General features: G+C 40.3%; 1 protein-coding gene across 13 annotated transcripts in view; it reads left to right on the top strand.

The window, feature by feature from the left end:
* Positions 1–20,434, top strand: part of LOC309687716 (uncharacterized protein) — an 84,801-nt gene that overhangs the window by 18,951 nt on the left and 45,416 nt on the right. For 12 of the 13 annotated variants that reach the window (XM_082502872.1, XM_082502870.1, XM_082502874.1 and 9 more), the window contains exon 9: positions 14,583–14,791. The gene's annotated coding sequence lies outside the window, so the exon portion shown is untranslated. The remainder of the gene's footprint in view (positions 1–14,582; positions 14,792–20,434) is intronic. The other variant, XM_082502860.1, reaches the window with a different exon arrangement.

Here is a 20,434-nt window from a genome sequence, read left to right on the forward strand (position 1 = left end):
TGTTGTTTAGCGCGACATCCGCTGGTTTTCTCTTTCTGGTGCAAAGTGGGCGATAAATAAACAAGAGAGAAAAGCCGATCAGCTGATCATTGATCAGTTTCATGATTGAAGTAGAAACAGGAGAGGGAGGGTGAGAGGATGAGAGAAGAAGAGGCAGCTGTGCAGCGTAAACACAGAATAACTCCAGCTTTGTGTCTTTTTCCATTCTAGCTGAAGTTCGGGACAAACTGTGTTCCTTCTCGGCTCAATACGAAACGTGTAATATTTTCTCTGATTGAGGGACCATTCCATTTTTTAAGGAGCCGTTGGCAACTCTACTAACTAAACGTATGAATAAAATAAAGTTCACTATCAGTAACATCATAGCACCCACCCAGCTGTATAAAAACTCCGTCAAGCTGGCTAGAACGCAGTATGAGTTATTGCAACTGACGGTAAAAAGTCAGCACAACGAAAATAAACTCCACCTAAACTTGGTTTATATCTGACCCAGATAGACTGCAGGTCATAACTTCTTACCTGAAGTTCAGTTCACCTGACACTAGGACCGGCGGCTGCCTCGGGTCTCTCCTCCTGCCTCCCCTTCCCTCATCCACCTGCTGGCCTCTGTGGAAGCCCCGCCATAGCCACCACCAAACACCTGAGTTATTTTTACACATCGACCTGCATCTGGCCAATCCACCACCTCTCATTGTTCATGCCCTTACAAAAATAAATAAAAAATAAGTCACCGGGCATATGCCCGGTATGCCCGATGGCCAGTCCAGTTATGTTAACCTGCAACTCCATACAGCAATGTTACGACTTAGATTATATCTTATAACTCATAACTCTTATGTTAGCTGCCCTCAGTAGCATACTGTCTGATATATTCCATGGCTGCAATAATTCTTTAAGTGTTATTTTTTCCTTGGTATTCTAATTTCACCGAAGTTTACTAAACTCAACAAACTTAATATTACTTACCAGGACATTTATTCTGTCCTCATTTTCTTTCACCGAAAAATTGTTTCCTGCAGTGACGTCTTTCGAGCTTGGCTCTCCTACCTTTGCTAACGTGATGCACATAGCGCAGAAGCCGATGCTGCATTCACTTACACTCGGATATCTGAGCTTCACCGTGAAAACATAATCGGACATTTGATATTTGATTGAATTTTATTGTTTTGCCTTTGGGGTGGCACCTGGGGTGGCCGGTCTGGTTGGGGGGGTGGCCTGTGCCCCCCCAGGCCACCCCGCTGGACACGCCACTGGAAAGCATGTGTGTATTGTTTGTGTATTTATACACAGGCACTCATATATATTCAAATAATTTAAAAAAAAGTTCATTTACCTGTTACTACCACACACCAAATCCGGTTGTTGGTACTTGCTGGCTTGTGTAGCCACAAGATACCAAAAGCTCCACACTGCGCCCAGCATCCTGGAGCACTTCTGTTGTCTTTTGTACGTGTTTTGAGTTTTTATGTGCTTCTGAGTTTTTACATGCTTCGGAGTTTGTACGTGTTTTGGAGTTTGCACATGCATCAGAGTTCGTACGTGATTTGAAGTTTGTATGTGCTTTGTCTGTAGGGGCCACCATAAATATACTTTTATTTATTCACTCCACATAAAATGTAATAAATAAATCATATAATACAAAAATCAACTATTCACATTTCAACTTTTAACTATTTAAATTTTCAGCTTTTTCCTTTTACAAATTTAAAGTGAAAACAACACAAAACACTGCAAACCACAACCCAATTAAATATAAATTAAAATATCAAAACAAAAAGAACATGCATATTCTCTGTCATATGGGCCTGGATGAATAAACTTTCTGAATCCTTTATCATCTGCAACTGAAAATAGTTGTGGATGATTACTATACCTTTCTAATGTCACGTTTTTGTCCCTGGCTCTCTTTCTCTCTCTCTCTCTCTCCCTCTGGCTCTGTTCCTGCTACTGAGTGTAACTACCGCCCCTCCCCCCTCTGCCCAGCGTAAAGCACAAGGCTCACGTGCAGGCGAGAGAGAGAGGGTGAGAGAAAGAAAAAGAAAAAAAACCCCACGTGACGGCTCGCGATAAGGAGCCGGCTCGCGTCGTTCACGTCAAAGAGTCGGCTCTAAGAGCCATTTCGTTCGCGAACGACCCATCACTAGTGCCTATGCCGCTGCTAATCAGTGTAGTTTGCCTTTCATACGGCTACAGAGAGCAAAACTCAGCAGAGCAGCCATTCTCCACCATGAACTATGGTAAAAACAAACACCGCTCGCGCCTCACAGATGACAGCTTACAGTTTTGTGTAACGATGAGGGGACTTCGTACAGCCCCGATTTGCAGACGCTGTGCACAGAGGTTCATGAGCAGAAGTCGCATTGTACCACGGCAGACCCGACAATGTTTGCATGAACATGCTTTGAAGCATTACGTTATGGACCACTTTTCACACATGGTTGGTGTACCCACACAGCCAGCTGTAGCTTTTCAACGCACAGCCCAACACACACCAAAAAAACAGCCGAGAGAGCACAGACTTTACGCCCGTGGGTCCACCTCCCCTGCAGCAGCACTGCAGACCACGCCCTGCCACACACATCAAACAGGTAAAATAAATATTTATGCACTTTTATATTCACTTTTTGTTTTTTGTTATTTTACACAGTGTTCTGAATGATTAACAATGGTCTACAGCCAATCTTGTGTATTATTATACAAGCTTTGGTTGTAAGATTCAGATAACTATTTAATAAAAGCTAAATATTTTATATGAGAGCAAGAAAGAAAAGTATATCTTCGTGTCCCCCTTTCCCTGTTAATGCCCTACCTGGCCCCCTGGCAAAAGCTTTGCTAGATCCGCCCCTGCATAGTTACCAGCTGTCAGCTACACAAAAAAAGGAGCTTGGTGTTATTTGTCTCTCAGAAACAGTTCATAACTTCCCTTCAACTCATTCATGTCACCTAAAAGGTAAACCTGTTTCTCCATCACCAGTTCAGCTCTGATGATTCAGTAAGGACATCTCCTGGTTTCGACCAGCCCTTTTTTACAGCTGTGGCTCCAGCAAACATCAGCTGATACTAGAAATTAAAATCAAATGAATTCTAACAACAGCTGATCAAGCTTAAACGTGCTGCTGTTGTTTAGCACAATAAACAAACGAGAGAAAAGCCGATCATTGATCGGTTTCATGATTGAAGTTTCAACAGGCGAGAGAATGACATGGGAGCATGTCATAAAGTTCAACATCAGTAACTTAGCGCGCACACAGCTGTATAGAAACTCCGTCGTGCTAGCTAGCACGCAGTACGAGTTATTGTAAAAAGTCAACACAACGAAAATAAACTACACCTAAACTCGGTTTATATCTGACACAAATAGAGTGCGCAGTTCATAACTTCTTACCTGAAATTCAGTTCACCTCACGCTCTGACCGGCAGCCGCCTGCTTCTCCTGCCTTCGGTTTCCCTGATCCACAATTGAGAACTGTTGCTAATATGGGATCTCTTGATAAAACGAGCAGATATTTGAAGTTTACACACCTACATCCTCGCCTGAAAATATCTTAAAAGTTTATTTTGCGACCTAGAAACACTAATAAAATACATATTAAAACGAAATGGTGGCCGCCATTGTTTGAGTCGGTAGAGGCGTGCCATGACTTGTGGGATATGGAGTGTTCCACCAAGCATACACCCTTGCGGTTACCGTAACTATTCAACGGTTCGCGCAACCTTAAAAATTCCAATGGTTCCTTAAAGCAGCGACGCTGTGCGCGCCGTTGATATTCTCGTCATTACGGTAATCCAAATACGGGTAGACAGGCCATACCACTCCCGACATACCACTAGAGAGAGCCAACACACCACAAATGAAGTTTGAAATCTGTTTTTAGGGGGCCAAAAGTTAACTAAGTGCGCCTCTGCCAAGAGGCACACTTAATTAGGTGAGAAGACATGTAAATAACTGCAACTTGAATCTGTACTGAGGCTCAGTATTTGACACAGAGTTCATGTTCATGTATTAACTATAATATTGGCCATATTATATTTAAAAATTCAAATTTTATTTGTCACGTACACAGTCATACACAGTACGATATGTAGTGAAATGCTTGGACAACTGCTCGTGACCTAAAGAAAACAAAAAAGGAAAAGGCTATGAATAAGATAGGAAATAAATATGAAAAATTAAAAGGTAAATTTAACTAGGAAGGAATAAAATATAAATTAAGGTTAAAAATGAAATAACTGTACAACACAAATTAGAATGAAGGGTAAATTTGACTGGGAGAATAAGGTAAAATATATAAATTAAAGTTGAAAATAAAATAACTGTACAACAAAATACACAATATAGAACTATATAAGAATGTATGAAGAAATATAAATAAATATATACACAATAACAGCAGCATATACACAATAACAGCAGCGTGATTTAAGTAATGAAGTGAAAACAATGTCCAGAATGTCCAGTGTGTGTAAGAACTGTATGTGTGGGTCAGTACTGTGTGGTGGTGTGATTGAGAGACCGTATCGCCTGCGGGAAGAAGCATTACATTACATTACATTACATTACCAAAGTGATATGACTTTAGTCTCATGAAAAACATTAGCTAATTGTTATTTACTAGCTAATCTTAAATGACTGTTCAGTACAGAAATGAAGCCCAACAATCATGTTTTACTGTCCTGTGGTCTCAGCCTCAGATACTTATTAAATCTCACAAAGCTCTTGTAGAAACAAACAAACAAATGAACAAAATATGTTCTTCTTCATTTCTGTCAAACAAAGTTGTATGACACGTTTCCAGCGGTTAGTATCATGGTTGCTAGGCAACCTGGGAAGCGCGATGGAGACTAGACTGTCCCATACAGCCCATGTGTTTGCAACAAACTTGCCGTTTATTTTGCAAATCGAGCTCAACACTGCCCCTAGCGTCCTGGAGCACTTCCGTTGTGATTTGGAGTTTGCATGTGTTTTGGATTTTGCATGTGTTTTGGAGTTTGCATGTGTTTTGGATTCTGCACGTGTTTTGGAGTTTGCATGTGTTTTGGATTTTGTACGTGTTTGGATTTTGCATGTGTTTTGGAATTTGCATGTGTTTTGGAGTTTGTACGTGTTTTGGATTTTTCATGTGTTTTGGAGTTTGCATGTGTTTTGGATTTTGTACGTGTTTTGGAGTTTGTACGTGTTTTGGAGTTCGTACATGTTTTGGAGTTCGTACGTGTTTTGGAGTTTGAATGGGTTTTGGATTTTGTACGTGTTTTGAATTTTGTACGTGTTTTGGATTTTGCAACGGTATAAACAATGAAAGGTGGTGGATTAGCCAATTGGTCATGATCAACTGTGGGCTGGACCAATTACAATACATCCGTATTGAGGGGGAAAGGAACGCGATTAGTCCTGTACTTCAGCTACAATGAAAAAGACACAAAACTGGAGTTATTCTGTCTTTGCTGCACAGCTGCCTCTTCTTCTCTTTCTCTCCCTCTCTCTCCTGTTGCTACTTCAATCATGAAACTGATCAATGATCAGCTGATCATCTCTCTTGTTTGTTTATCGCCCACTTTGTGCCAGAAAGAGGAAACCAGTGGATGTTGCGCTAAACAACAGCAGCACGTTTAAGCTTGATAAGCTGTTGTTATAATTTATTTAAAATTAATTTCTAGTATCAGCTGATGTTTGCTGGAGCCACAGCTGTAAAAGCTGCTGCTCATGATATCGGTTTGGATATGAGGTGAGAAGGAAACATGAAGGTGATACAAATCATACATATATACCATAAAGCCAGTGTACGTCACTGTCACAACAGCGTTTGTTTTAGTTCAAAGGCTTTATGGTTTTTCCTATAATACCTGGTGGTGTAGTCGGTGATCTTTTGTTAGTTCAGCCTTATATATATTATATACTATATATTATGTTTAACCCGAGTGACCACCCGGTCAGCTGGTGGGTAACAGGCATCTCTGAAAATGTTTAGAGCACTTGTGCAAACATGTGATGTCTTGATGAATCAAGCAGATATTTGAAGTTTACACAGCAATAGTGATGGCCTGCTTGAAGCTGACGCTCTGGTGCGTGTGTCAAAAAAATCAACACACTGCTTCAGAAGCACTGTGTCGAAGCTTGATTCGTTTGGCCAGAGTCAGGTGATCAGTGACGTCCGAAGCTTCATTTAGAACCTAACTGCTTTGGTATCTGATTCAATGGTTTATAAGGAAGCGAATCATTCGCGGGATTTGTGGAGTGTTTGATGGTGACAGATAGCAAACTACTGATATTTTTACTAAGAGATTTGGAGCAAGCGAGGAATAGAGGAGTTTCTGCTGTGTGGAAGTATTTTGAGTTGATTTTGGTCAATCGGCTTGGTTTTCCAGCTTTGTGTTCTTGTTGTTTGCTTTTGTTTTGTGCGTGTTTATTTTATCTGACAACGGGAAAAACTTAAAATGTCAAAAATCTACAAATGGAAAAGGGTTACCTTAAATGCATGTTTTTAATTTGCAAGTTCATAAACATTTTCCCTTTCCAGTTCACAATCAATTCTACCCCCAGGTCAAAAATATGTATAGGAAAATTTCCCTAATGTAATATTATTTATAAAAATACCCATCTAGCGATTAACTGCATAACTACATGGAGGCGGGACCTCACAGCAGAAGCATACTCCATAATGGTTGTGTCCAAATTCATGAGCTGCATCCTCCTGAGGACCCGGCCTTCACGGTCTACGTGGGCCGGGACCTCAGAAGGTCGGGTAGGCCGGAAGTAAACGACCGTGAAATTGGACGGTCTAGCCTTCTGATTAGCGTCACCGCTGTCTCGGTGGAGTTTAATAAACTCAGTCCGCGGTGATCTGAAAATGATGTGCCGGGAGTTGTGCCGTTCTTGGCCGCATCAGTAATCCTCGAGCTCCCGGCTAGCTATGGAGCTGGTGGGTAGCAGACGTCTCCGAAAACGTCGAAGCACTTTTGCAAATATGCGATATCTTGATAAACCGAGCAGATATTTGATGTTTACACAACTACTTTCTCGCCTGAAAATATGTTAAAAGTTTATTTTGTGACCCAGAAAAATTAGTATGAGTAATTTTAAAACTTAGTAGCGGCCGCCATTGTTGGAAACTGGAGTTTGGCTGGGCCGCGCTATGAATTCTGGGATATGGTAGGCCACGAAGGACACACCCAACCCATCCTTCAAATTCGGGGAAAAGGAGGACGCATTTGTCGGCTGCATTCAGAGGAGTCTACAAATTTGGACAGCCTTTGGCGCGTTGCTGTGACGTAATCGGTCTACAAATGCGGACTCAGTAGGATGCAGCCCATGAATTTGGACACTACCAATGTGTTGTACATTATTATATGTATATTATATGTAACGTGGTATTTTTCATTTATTGTATTTACCAACATCAAGACGTCACAAGCAAAGAAAGACCACACCATGGTGCATGTTTAAACAAGGAAAGTTTACTGGTCAAAATTATTTATTAAAGAAATAAATAACATTTTTGTCACCCCAAAAAACACACGTTTAAAGCAACACAACGGTGGCCCAATATCAGACAGAATTCCATTCTGTAGAGTGGGCAATCATTACGAAGCAGTTGGTTTTAATTGTGGATTCAAGCTGCTCTTCTTATTTTTGGCCACCAGATGTCACCAGAGAAGACTGTGTTGAAAAGCTTCAAGTAATGAACCGTTTTTCAATACAAGCTTCAATGCTTCAGAAAGCTTCATTTGGCCATCACTACAAAGCAACATTCACGCATGAAAATATCTTAAAAGTTTATTTTGTGACCCAGAAAGAGTAATATTTCAAACTCCGCCACTCTGTGTTCCTCTGCCACTGCCTCATTTGAGTTTTGGACGAAATAGATTCTGCAATATTGCATTTCGTCACTTCGAGCTGATTGGAGACCAAAACAGCCAATCAGATTTTTTTGAATCCAAGTCTGTGATTGGCTGGTTTTGTGGCACAAATATAACGGTGTAGAGAAAGAGTTGAGCGCGCACGGGCAGAAATGTTGAGAGCGCAAGCAACACATTGCCAGCAAGCGCAAATGCAAAAACTGAGCGAGTGGGGCTGCTATTGTGCGTGTGTATGGATAATAGCAAACACTGAAATACATTTTTTGCACGCAGCAATGAAGTTTGTTCACTCAAATTTAGCTTTTCTTTGCTCAAAATAAATTTCGCCTCAAAATGCAACACTTGCAACTGCAAATTATTTTTACGTGCGCTCAATTTTTCTTTACGTGCGCTCAGAATAGTGGCACAAAAATAACGCTATAGGAGGTTTGCCCTGGTGCAGGTGTGCCGCAGTGGTCAGTAGTGATGGGATTTCCGGCTCTTTTTAGAGATCCGGCTCTTTCGGTTCGGCTCACTAAAAAGAGCCGGCTCTTTCGGCTCCGAACCGGCTCTTCGGGTTGTTTTGTTGCTTTAATTAATTTATTATTAACAATAATATAAAATTATGCACAAAAGGAATTACTAACGTAAAAAAAAAGTGGTTTTATTTATATATGTTTAAATATAAACATATGCGGTGGCCCCTAGAGACAAAACACGTACAAACTCCAAAACACATTTCTAGCATGAACTGAACTTCCAAAGCAGAGCTACTAGATCACTTAAATTACACAATTGAAAGCATGTGTGTATTGTTTGTATATTTATACACAGGCACTCATATATATATTCAAATAATTTTAAAAAAAAGTTCATTTACCTGTTACTACCACACACCAAATCCAGTCATTGGTACTTGCTGGCTTGTGTAGCCACAAGATAACAAAGGCTCAACACTGCGCCCAGCATCCTGGAGCACTTCTGTTGTCTTTTGTACGTGTTTTGAGTTTTTATGTGCTTCTGAGTTTGTACGTGTTTTTACGTGCTTTGGAGTTTTTACGTGTTTTGGAGTTTTTACGTGTTTTGGAGTTTGTACATGCTTCAGAGTTCGTACGTGATTTGAAGTTTGTATGTGCTTTGTCTCTAGGGGCCACCGTAAATATACTTTTATTTATTCACTCCACATAAAATGTAATAAATAAATCATATAATACAAAAATAAACTATTCACATTTCAAGTTTTAGCTATTTAAATTTTCAGCTTTTTCCTTTCACAAATTTAAAGTGAAAAGAACACAAAACACTGCAAACCACAACACAATTAAATATAAATTATAATATGAAAACAAACAGAAGATGCACATTCTCTGTCATATGGACCTGCATGAATAAACTTTCTCAATCCTTTATCATCTGCAACCGAAAATAGTTGTGGATGATTACTATACCTTTCTAATGTTGTTGTCCCTGCCTCTCTTTCTCTCTCTCTGGCTCTGTTCCTGTGCTACTGAGTGTAACTACCGCCCCTCCCCCCTCTGCCCAGCGTAAAGCACAAGGCTCGCGTGCAGAGTGAAGCGGAAAAAAAGTGCGAGAGAGAGGCTGAGAGAAAGAAAAGAAAAGAAAAACCCCACGTGACGGCTCGCGATAAGGAGCCGGCTCGCGTCGTTCACGTCAAAGAGTCGGCTCTAAGAGCCATTTCGTTCGCGAACGACCCATCACTAGTGGTCAGTGGAAGAATCCGGGAGTTTCTAGGTGAATTTTCCATTAGGTCATAGCGCACTCGGTGCTTGCTTGGAAGTTTAGGGGTTTTTTTGCTGTAAAAAGAAGTTTTCTTCCCACGCACAACGGACACTAATGTTTTTGTCACTTTTTATGGAATCAAACTCAAAGTAAGGTCAGTACTTCCACGCTTTAAACGCTGCAGGCTCATACTCTCTCCCGCACTCGATATTGTTGATCCATTGTTGATCTGCACACAGCTCTTGTCACTAAAATCGCACTCGCTTACGTCACTGTCGTGAGACATTCTCGCAAAAAAATTCACGGTTTTAGTAACGCGGTAACGCAGTGTGCTTACGGGAAAGTAACGGTAATCTAATTACCGTTTTTGCAACCCCTTACTTTACTCATTACTTGGAAAAAAAGACTGAAGACCACTGAGAGAATAGATTTACTTTTTCTGACACTCATTTTGCTGAATATAATGAATATAATATGCAAATGGTTGCCCCTCCCTGAGCCTGGTTCTGCTGTAGGTTTCTTCCTGTTAAAAAGGAGTTTTTCCTTCCGACTTTCTGAAATTGGAATTAATATATTGCTGGACAATACCTTTTTTTTCTTTTCTTTAAAGACATAATCATAAATAATTGTATATGCAAGAAGTCTAACTTAGTCTTTGACCTTAAGTACTCAGGGTGTTTTCCTGTGTGTGTGTGTGTGTGTGTGTGTGTGTGTGTGTGTGTGTGTGTGTATCTGAATAAAAAGGCAACATGATGGACTATTCTGGTCCAACAGCTACTGTCCACTCTTCTCTGTTATATGAAAAACACTCTTCCCTTTCTAAGTTGTTTTTCTCTCACATCTCCTATGTAATTTTTTGCTTCTCATTCTACCTCAACATTGTCCTCTATTATCCATCAGTATTCTTTTTAAATTAAGACATTCCCCTTTTACTGTTGCCACTGTTGTGTTTGCCCCTCTCCTGTCATGCCTTTTTGTTCCCTTCTCAGTGCAACACCAACATGTTCCTCTCTGACTCTCTCTTTCCTACCTTTTATTCCACCTCTGACATGGTTGTCCATCTCTGCTCCGTGTCTTATAATCCTGCCAATATATCAAAGGTAATATAGTTTTATTTGACATGTGTCCTGGTGTCATTGGTCACAGATAGACAGGGCTACACCTGCTACAGACACTTTGTAAAATGAACAGGCCCCTCAGGACGGAAATAGATATTAACATATAGATCAGACTGTTGTTATATTGCATGCTATAAACTCCTAATGCACAGAGTACTATAGGTGTGGATGCACTCAGAATAGCATTTGTACTATGGAAATGTTACTCACCACAGCTAAGGTTTCTATGGATCTTAACCTGGTGGCAAATGCGAGATTGAATAGGCATGCTAGCTATAACTTAGACTGCGTGAAAATCATGGCAAAACTGCATTCTTTCTGCTTCAATGTTTACATATTAATATTGTTAATGAGGATTAGTATAGCATTTTGGAGATTCACCTCCTAGTAAAGCTTTTGAATTTTCCCTTTTTCTTTGGCTGTTATTTAGTTTTTTGTTTTGTTTTTTTAAATATTTCATTAACTGTTTAGGGATTGCAGTCAATGCCTGCCTGAAGTCAAGAACCAATGCCATCACCAAATGCTGTGTTTTCTCCCTTGAGATACTCTGCAAGCCCTTTACTGGAGCTTCCTTCTATTGCTGCTTGTTTATGGGTCTCTCTGCATTCAGTTTTTTTTGCAGTATCTGAAAAGCATGGTCTGTCGGGTTTAGGTCAGGTAAATTGGTTGCCCATTAAAGAATATGCATTTATTTGCCTTGAGAAACTCTTGAGTGCTTTTCGCAGTTGGCTTTGGGTAATTATCAATTTGCACAGTGAATTGCTGTCTAATCAATTTTGCAGTATTTCACTAAACAGAGAGAACAGCCTTGTAAACGCCAAAATCCATCCTGCTGCTTCTATCAGCTGTCACATCATCAATAAATATGTTGACCCGATTCTACTGACAACCATGCATCCCCATTGCCTGCACAATGTTTGACAGATGATGTGGTGCTGTGATACAGGTCATAAGCTGTTTCTCTCCTTTCAATACTTTTCTCTTCCCATCAATCTAGTGCAAATTAATCGTGGTTAAATTTGTCAAAATATATGTTTTAAAGAATACTGCAGATTCATTGTTTACTGCTAAAGTGTAATCTGGCCTACTTACTCTTTTTCATGAAGGTGGCTCTTGATTGTACATTCTGACAACCTCCTCAAGTGTTCTTGTTATGAATTTGTAATGATCCACTTCGGTTGTTTTCTGTGGTCTTTTAGACCTTTTAGTGTTGCTGAGTTGCCCAGTGCATTCCTCTTTTTTAAGAATTTACCAGATTGTTGATTTGGCCCCTCCGAAAGTACTGTATTTTCACTTTCTCCCTCTGATAGGTTTATTTTGGTTTGTCAGCCTAATGATGGCCTCCTTCGCTTGCACTGACTTCTCTTTAGACCTCATATTGAGAGTTCCAGTAAACAGCTACCAAATGCCAGTTTAACACATCTACAGATCTTTTCTCTGCTTATTCCCAAGTGGAATAGTGAATGAACAGACCTTACCTGGCCTTGCACCTTTTGCTCAGTCAATTTTTCAATAAAAATTAAGGCTCTGGAAATGTGGGACTATGAATAAGAATGGCTTTAATTCCTAAAATCTTAATGCAGTATTTTTGTTAACCTCCTTGAATTAAATCTTAAAGTCTGTGCTTGACATCACATCTTGGGTAATTTAAAATCCACTCATGTGGATCCACTAAGGCAATATATGAAAATGGTCATTGCCCAGAAATGGACCTGGATGTATGTTACACTTCTTTATACATTCAGTTAATCAGCAAAGAAATTATTTGTGAGACTCATATGGAATTTTTGCTTTGCATATGAAATTTTTTAACAAAGCAGTTTTGGGGAAAAAAAAAAATTAAAATTTCAAAACCTGTTGACTATTCTGGCGACTTCAGTCTCTTTCAGGATGTGTGTGTTTTCTGATGTTAAGTGCTCATTGCCAGATCATTTTATACTGACTGTGATTTGTATTTATTTAATATGTCTCACTACGCTAAACCTGTTAGTTTAAATAGTTGAATTCACAAGATTCAGTACTTCCCGCTGATGTCTTCGACAATTTGCTTTTTTTTTTTTTTTTTTTTTTGCTTTTTTTTTTTTATCTTTAACCTATTAGTACACATTTTTGTTTCATTTTTCTTCTCACCATTTATGTTTCTGATTGCTCTTGAATACGGAGTTAAGAGTCTCACATGCCACACAAAAGGACAAGACAGTGACAAGAAAGTGTTTCGTGTTTTAAATATGTCTGTGAAGGTTCTCAGTCATCCAGGTCATCGTAGTTAAAGGAGCTTGTAAAGAAAAGCGTCTGGACTTCTTTAAGTTACTTGAAGACGTTTCACCTCTCATCCGAGAAGCTTCTCCAAGCATGACATCCCGGTGCATTTCAGACCCAGCAACACGCTCAGACAAAAACTGGTTCACCCGAAAGACAAAACGCCAAAACACAGACTTAACAATGTGGTGTATGCTGTACAGTGTATCCTGTACAGTGCAGCGAGGAATGCCCAGACCTCTACATTGGAGAGACCAAACAGCCACTTCACAAGCGCATGGCACAACACAGAAGAGCCACCTCCACAGGACAAGACTCAGCAGTCCATCTGCATCTTAAGGATAAAGGACACTCTTTCGAGGATGCCAATGTTCACATTTTGGACAGAGAGGACAGATGGTTTGAAAGAGGAGTGAAAGAAGCCATCTATCTCCACTGTGAGCGACCATCTTTGAACAGAGGCGGTGGTTTACGACACCAACTCTCTGCCATCTATAATCCAGTTTTGAGATCCCTTCCCAGACGCCTGGACCATCTGATCTCAGGAATTCGCATGATAAGGTGGGGCCAGGTTTCACAATGAACACACCCGAAACTCTGGCTGATTGGGACCCACACCCAGTTTCACACCTTGGCTCAGGCGATTAGAGGATCATCAGGGGTCCTTTTGTCCCTCTGTGGGGGGTTACTCCCACTAGGTTTATATCTGGGACTCTCCACCATTTGACCTTAGAACTGAAGAAGCTTCTCGAATGAGAGGTGAAACGTCTTCAAGTAACTTAAAGAAGTCCAGACGCTTTTCTTTGCAAGCTCCTTTGACTTCGTGTTTTAAACTGCATAAAACCTTTGGGATTTAATCTGCAAAAAGGGGATGAGAATTAAAACAGACTTCACCCAAGCTGTATCTTTATATGGATAGCACTCTGCCCTTATAATTACATGATGGCTGCCTGCACATACAAATGTATTTCAAATTCACGTATGACTCAGTAGACAATAAAATAGTTTATTTAAACTACATCTTGAATTATTCATGGTATAGGTTCCTGTCAAAAGGTAAATTTCCCACTGTGCATTCATTTGTATTAACGAGCACACATGAGTACATGTTCATTTGTCTGTGTTGCTCAGCGTGAATTTGGTCAGTGTGTGTTTTTGTGCATAAACATATCTGTGCGTGCTTTGGTAAGTACATTGCTCACTAATGTGTGTGTGTCTGTCATCAAATTATTGTCATCAGCTCAGGATAGTCATTTAAGCTTGACCTCACGTAATGGGGTTTGACAGCCAGTGGCTAAGACAATAATTACACAACACACAGACAGCCTGTATCAAAGCGTGCTGACTAGAATAAAAATCATCTCTGAGCTGCTGTTACTAAAGAGAAGCAATTATCTGCACACAAAAGTAGGCTGAGGAACAAAAATCTGGAAAAAGGAGGGGAAATTTCAATTGGTTTCCCCCCCTTTTTTAGAAAGGTGCTGATATTAAATAACCGAGTTGAATACTTGGCAGTAAAGGTTCAAGGGGGAGTTGCTTAGTTGTGACTTCTCTTGGATTTTCAATAATACAGTGGCTCATCTGTCCATTTTTACCTCTCCTCTTTTCTCCTCTCCTCTTCTCTCCTCTCAGTAGATGTCACTGCAGTTCCATCACCCACCAGGCGAGCCGACGGATTGCAATGCATCGTGGGACGTAGACACCCTCAGGTTACGATAGCAGTGACGAAAGGGACTGGAGGGGAGGAGAGAGGTGTGGAAATGATATAATGAGGGGAGGAAGAGGACTGATAAAAGGAAAAAGAGAGGAGACAGTCCGGTAGAAACATTTCATCCTCACAGGTAAGCCCTGCACATGCAACGTGCACATCTGATCCTAAATCCCAAATGTATACAGTAGCACAAAATTGCACGCCACAGCAGTTGATGGTGATGACCTGTTAAAGCACACACACTCACACACATACGCGTGCACACTCACATATCCCAGTGATGCAATTAACTGTCATGGCCCATCTCCTATCAGTTGTTAATGAAGAGATAAAGTGTTGTGGCATCAGGGGAAATGTGAGTGAAGATAGAGGTGTTGTTGACTTGCCTCTGTCAAACAGATAGCAATCTGTCAGCTCTCCAGTGCTCCACCACTTCTGCTGATTGGACGCCACTGTAATTACTTTATTCAATATGGGAAATGAAAAATATCACTGCTCATCAAGTGACATTTCAAGCGCTGTTTTTACTTTGCTCAATACGTGTAACTTTTTTTTGTATGTCAGTTTGGTACTTCTCAACAATCCGTTTTTCTGTTTTTGCTGTATATGTACCACGTTTATTGCTAATGTGTTCTGCCTGCCTGTCATGCAGTTTCAGAACAGACTAAATGCTGAGAGAAGTGATTTTTCATGGGTTAATCCCCCACTTTTCCTCTAAATAGTTGGCCTCCTCAGTGAAAACAACCCTTAATTGAGTCCAACTGGCACTGTCTCTGTTCTGTCTTCCCTGATGGTAGACCATTTACCAGCAGATTGTTTTAGACTTGGCTCTTCCCCAGCAAGTTGGGAAGAACTCTATCGCTCCTCTCAGGAAAGATCAGCTGCAAATTTTTGAACATTTTTAGGAAGTGAAGCAAGACTGTGAGGTTGGGCAAAAAAAACGTAAGCGCCACTACTCTATAAGCATGATCCCTTGCCAAATTCAGGCTCTGGGCAATAGCCTTGCTCCCTGCCTTTCTTCATCCCATTTTCTCCCATGGTGAGGGAATTTCCACATCACAGTAATTCTACTAAACATAATTACACTGCTTGTTTATAGCGTATTTTAACTTTGACAAAAGCATCCCTGGAAGAATTAGTACAATTATGTTGGGATGACTTCTCTTTTAACATGCGTTTTCTCTCTTGGGTAAACGCATTGTTTGAATGTTGGGTTGCACTCACTGGATACTGTTAAATTCTTTTCAAGTACCTGTTTTGGCAAAAAGAGAGAAAGAGACGTGAAACATTAGTGAGGAGCAGAGTAGGTTTGTGTGCGTGTGAACCTGGTTTTCCTTTTGTGCAAGAGCAAGTCTGTGTGTCGAGTGTATGCCTGTGCAGTTGTAAGCATTTTTATGTGTCACAGTTCAGCAGCAGACAAGTGGAGACAAGCATTAAACGCCCTCTTCCTCTACTAATCAGGGATTAGACAGTGTTAAAGAGCATAAGAGAGAACCATAAAACAAATGTGTGTGAAAGAGACTGTTGAAAACGCCTATGAGGAAAGGAAATGAATGGCTGTCTGATGTTTTGTCTTAGGCATTTGATAGTGCCAGTGTTTGATTTCCTGCAATTTCTCAGTTATTACGAGTTTCATTTCCATTTTGACTATTCGTTTCAGCCAGTGACCATCAGAAACGTTGCATAAGTGTTTTGAAACAAACGAAAAAGAAAATAGTAAAGCAAAGAATTTTTTTGATAACTCTCACCTTTTTTTAAACTACATGTTTATGAACATCAAACAATGTCATCAGATCAAAGAAACTTAAAGAAAAACAATACTGCCATTTATTAGAGACTGCTTGAAAAACTGACAGTGGCAATTAGACAATGCACACTTTAATTATTGTAAGAAATAACGCATTGCACAGATATAATGCAAATGAAAAGCATTTACCTCAATTGATTTAAATGGATAACGTAAACTTTTATTTGACTCTTCCTCAAGGGTAGTCAGTGTTGTTGCGTAGTGAACTGTCGAGTCCTCCAAAACTAACATTGTCCTCAGTAACTATTTCATCAACTGATTTGCTGTTAGAAGAACACAGAAAGGTTTTTTTCTCTCTCAATCTTCTGATTATGGTAGCCGCAGAGAGTGTGCTGTGACTGGGTTGTACTCTTTGTCCTTCTTACCTCATTGCCATTCCATGGATGAGATCGTTATCTATCACAGTTGCTTGAATTTTATCTGCAATTACTATTATTGGTCTTGCTCTTCTTGTTGCCCTCTTTCTCCTCATCAAAATTCACATGCACTCCTACATGCTTATATTAATCTCATCATCCTCCTGTCCCCCAGATGGTTTCCATCCATTTTTGTACTAAACGTCAACTTTCTGGTGCTGCCTGTGCACTCTGAACTAGTATATATTGGTTTAATTGCATCATTGCCAACAGGTGTGAACACTTTTGCATCATTTTGTGTAAGCAGTGACAGCTGTGCTGTAATTGTGTTTAACTTATGCCACCTGTGGTTACCAATGTGCATCACAAGTGTGGCACAGTGAAAATGTGTTTTAGCGAGTGAGACTTTGTTTAAAGTTTTGCAGAAAGAGTAAATTAGATCTGCAAATTGCATCTAAGTAGATGAAAGCTGTCAAGGTTTGCCAAAGGGAGCGACTGATTCAATAAATGGGTTCACAGCATTGAGAACTGGCTTCAGAGAATGGTATCTGCTGTTTTATCAGTATGGCTGCTGTATCCATTTTTATGAGAGCACAGTTTAAAGTCAAAAAAGTAGTGTACATGAAATTGTAGTAAAGCAACCAACTGCAACGGTCAATCAGCTACAAGCAAGTGAAAATTTCCAGTGAATTACTTTGCAACAAGAATGATTGAGTATAGTCTTTAAAATGCATTCACGAAAAAATGTTTCAAATGTTTTTTGCACAGTAGCCCAACTTGGTACTGGCAAAGTCAAATGATACACTTTTCTTAAAAACACATGAATGCCAAACACCAGTTCTCAACTGTCTCAGGTGGAGAGGAACAACATTGCACATGCTAAGTGGGTTAAAATGCCTGAAAGCCAGCATGTGCTGGCTGAGCAACTTTTACTGGAAATTAATGAGGTGCCATCTTGAAACGCAGTAACAAGTTCTCTTGTTATGTCTTCAGAGTCTTAAAAAGAGCTGTGTAGTGTCCTGCCATCTCAAAGAGCCATAAAACTTGTGGATGTTTCACTCACACCAGTTAAAAAGGATAATATTTCATTGTCTCACCAATACTTGAGGCAACACACCCACACCAAAGCAGCCACTTGTGTTCTCTTTTTGTTTTTTTTAAACTCAGTGCTATTTTTGGTCTGAAGACTTTCCCATAATATTCTCTTACTTCGAATAAATCATTCTGCCACACACACACTGCCATTCCGCTGCTGCTTCAGCGAATGCAAAACTTGGGAAGCGTATTCCACATGTGATAAGTTAATACAACTGGGAGATGGGTGCTAGCGTTTTTGTTGCACGTACATAAATAGGGATTTGATGAGAAGTGATAAAAAAGAATGAAAGAAGCAGTTTGTAGGGAAAACGTGACAGCGGGAGAGCGAGTGAGACAAAGATACATGCAGAAGAAAAAGGAGAGAAAGAGCTAGAGTTGAAGAAGGCGAGTCTTCCTGGGGATATAGGAATGATTAATGTGAAGCTGTCAGAGAGGTGGAGAGGGGAAACCACAGTGATGGGCCAGGTGCAGAGAAAAGAATATGACAGAGATGGGGGGGGGGGGGGGGGGGGGAGAGAGAGAGAGGGAATCAAAACGGGCTTTAGAGAGTGAGGAAAATGTGCAGAGAGAGAGAGCGGTGAAAGCATGAAAGGGGTTTTTAGGAAAGACTGCTTAGAGGGAATGAGAGGCAAAAAAAGAGGTGCAGAGTGAGTGGGAGAGGATGAAGGTGTGAAAGAGGATACAGCAGAAATTGCTGAGAAACAGAAAGGGAGGCAAAGAGAGCAATACAGAGACAGGCAGGGACACCAAGATGGAAAAAAGACACAGCGGTACCTACTAAGATGAGAGACTTGTGATAGAGTGTCTTACGGTTTCTGTATGAGAGCCTACTGTGTGTGTGTGTGTGTGTGTGTGTCTCAGAGAAGGAGAAAGAAAGAGATTAACTATCTGAGCAAAATTAACTTGTGCTTTTTTAAGGCTTTTTTTTCCCTTTAATGTTCAGCATCATAGTGTTTGAGTATGCGTGTGTGCGTGTCTGTGTGTGTGTGACACCTTACTGTTAATTAACCTGAAATTATATTGGTCTGTAACCAGCTTTAGTGTTCAGCTTCCCCTTTGACCTTGCTCTGCTTTTTTATCCCATTCTATCAAATGTAGAAACCACTTCCTAGTTGGTTCACCAGTCATGGTTTACTGTGTGTCTTTGTGTGTAGGTGTAACAAGGTGTAGCAAGGCTAGAATTTGTAGACAGGACCGTAATGGGAAACTCAGTCATAACAGCTCTATTTGTTTAGGTTCCACTCAGTAACTGATTGATTTTCTATGAGAAGAGGTGAATCCATCAATGTGTACTTTGAAGCAGTATGAACACAGGTAGGCGATGATGGTGTATGCACATACACAAAAGGTCAGTGCAAATTAAACACCTGTATTTGTTACCCTGAAGATTACTGTAATTTCATGATGACAACTGATGATGACACACGTGTCATATGTTGTTGTAATGGGGTAATGTGCTGAGCCCCAAGTGGCCAAAAAACTCTATAACTAACATGGTAACTTTTTCTTTTTTCTTTAACTTACCAGCTCAAAGTAAATGCCATTTATACAGGGTATTCATTATACAATTATAAAATGTTGTATAAAGGGCTTGCCTATAAGTCTTGCTTTCATTAAGCAGTTCTGTACATGTGACATTTATAAAATGTTCCAAGGAAATATTTTAATTGTTGTTTTAATTGGTTAAAATAAGAATGGGTTTAACTCCTTACAGCATGCTGTTTTGTGTGATGATAAGTCCAGATGAATTTCTAGTTTGATTTGTGCACACCTACATATGACTTTACTATAAATTTAAGCAAAGCTGGTCAAACAAGTCCTTCTCTCCCTCCTGGGATCAATATTTCTGCACTTTGGTTTGGTTTAATCTCATAATCCCCAGACATACATTTCACCATTCTATGTACCCTTGACATTACTGACATTAATGGCCCTCGATACACCTCATGTTCATCATTATTTGCTGTGATGTTTTAAGTGGCAACTAATAACTGGCACCTTCTGTCTGTGAGCTTCCTTCTGTGAATCACCACCTTGTCATGTTTTTTTTGTGTGTGTCCCAATAATCCCTGGGGTTATGTTGCTGGGGGCTTATGCCTCAGGTAGGGTTTCACAAGGCAAAGTGGTGATAAGCCAGACAAAGGGCAATTCACATTACACGTATGGGAAAATGAAAAACATCTAGAGACCATTTTTACTCTGCCCAGGACAGTTACTTATGCCCTGCCACTGAACTTGGCTTCAGGAGAGTGCTTGAGGGAGAGTGTCAGTTTGCTGAGCTCTAGCTTGAGGGAGCCAGCCTGGGGTCAAACCAGAAGTGACATGGGTCCACCCTTCTGTGGATTGTTGTATTCCCACAGTCACTGCCTATATGTTGGGGTTTCTTCCACTGGGCAAGAGGTTTGTCTGCACTTTTGTGCCAGATGAAAGTTCAGAGTACTAAGCTTTCTTGGAGTCACTACTTATGGTGCTGGAGGGTGCCCCACCTTGTGACTCCATTGTCACTGGTCGG

The sequence above is a fragment of the Aulonocara stuartgranti genome, assembly GCF_965226115.1.
Source record: "Aulonocara stuartgranti genome assembly, chromosome: 14".
NCBI lineage: Eukaryota > Metazoa > Chordata > Actinopteri > Cichliformes > Cichlidae > Aulonocara > Aulonocara stuartgranti.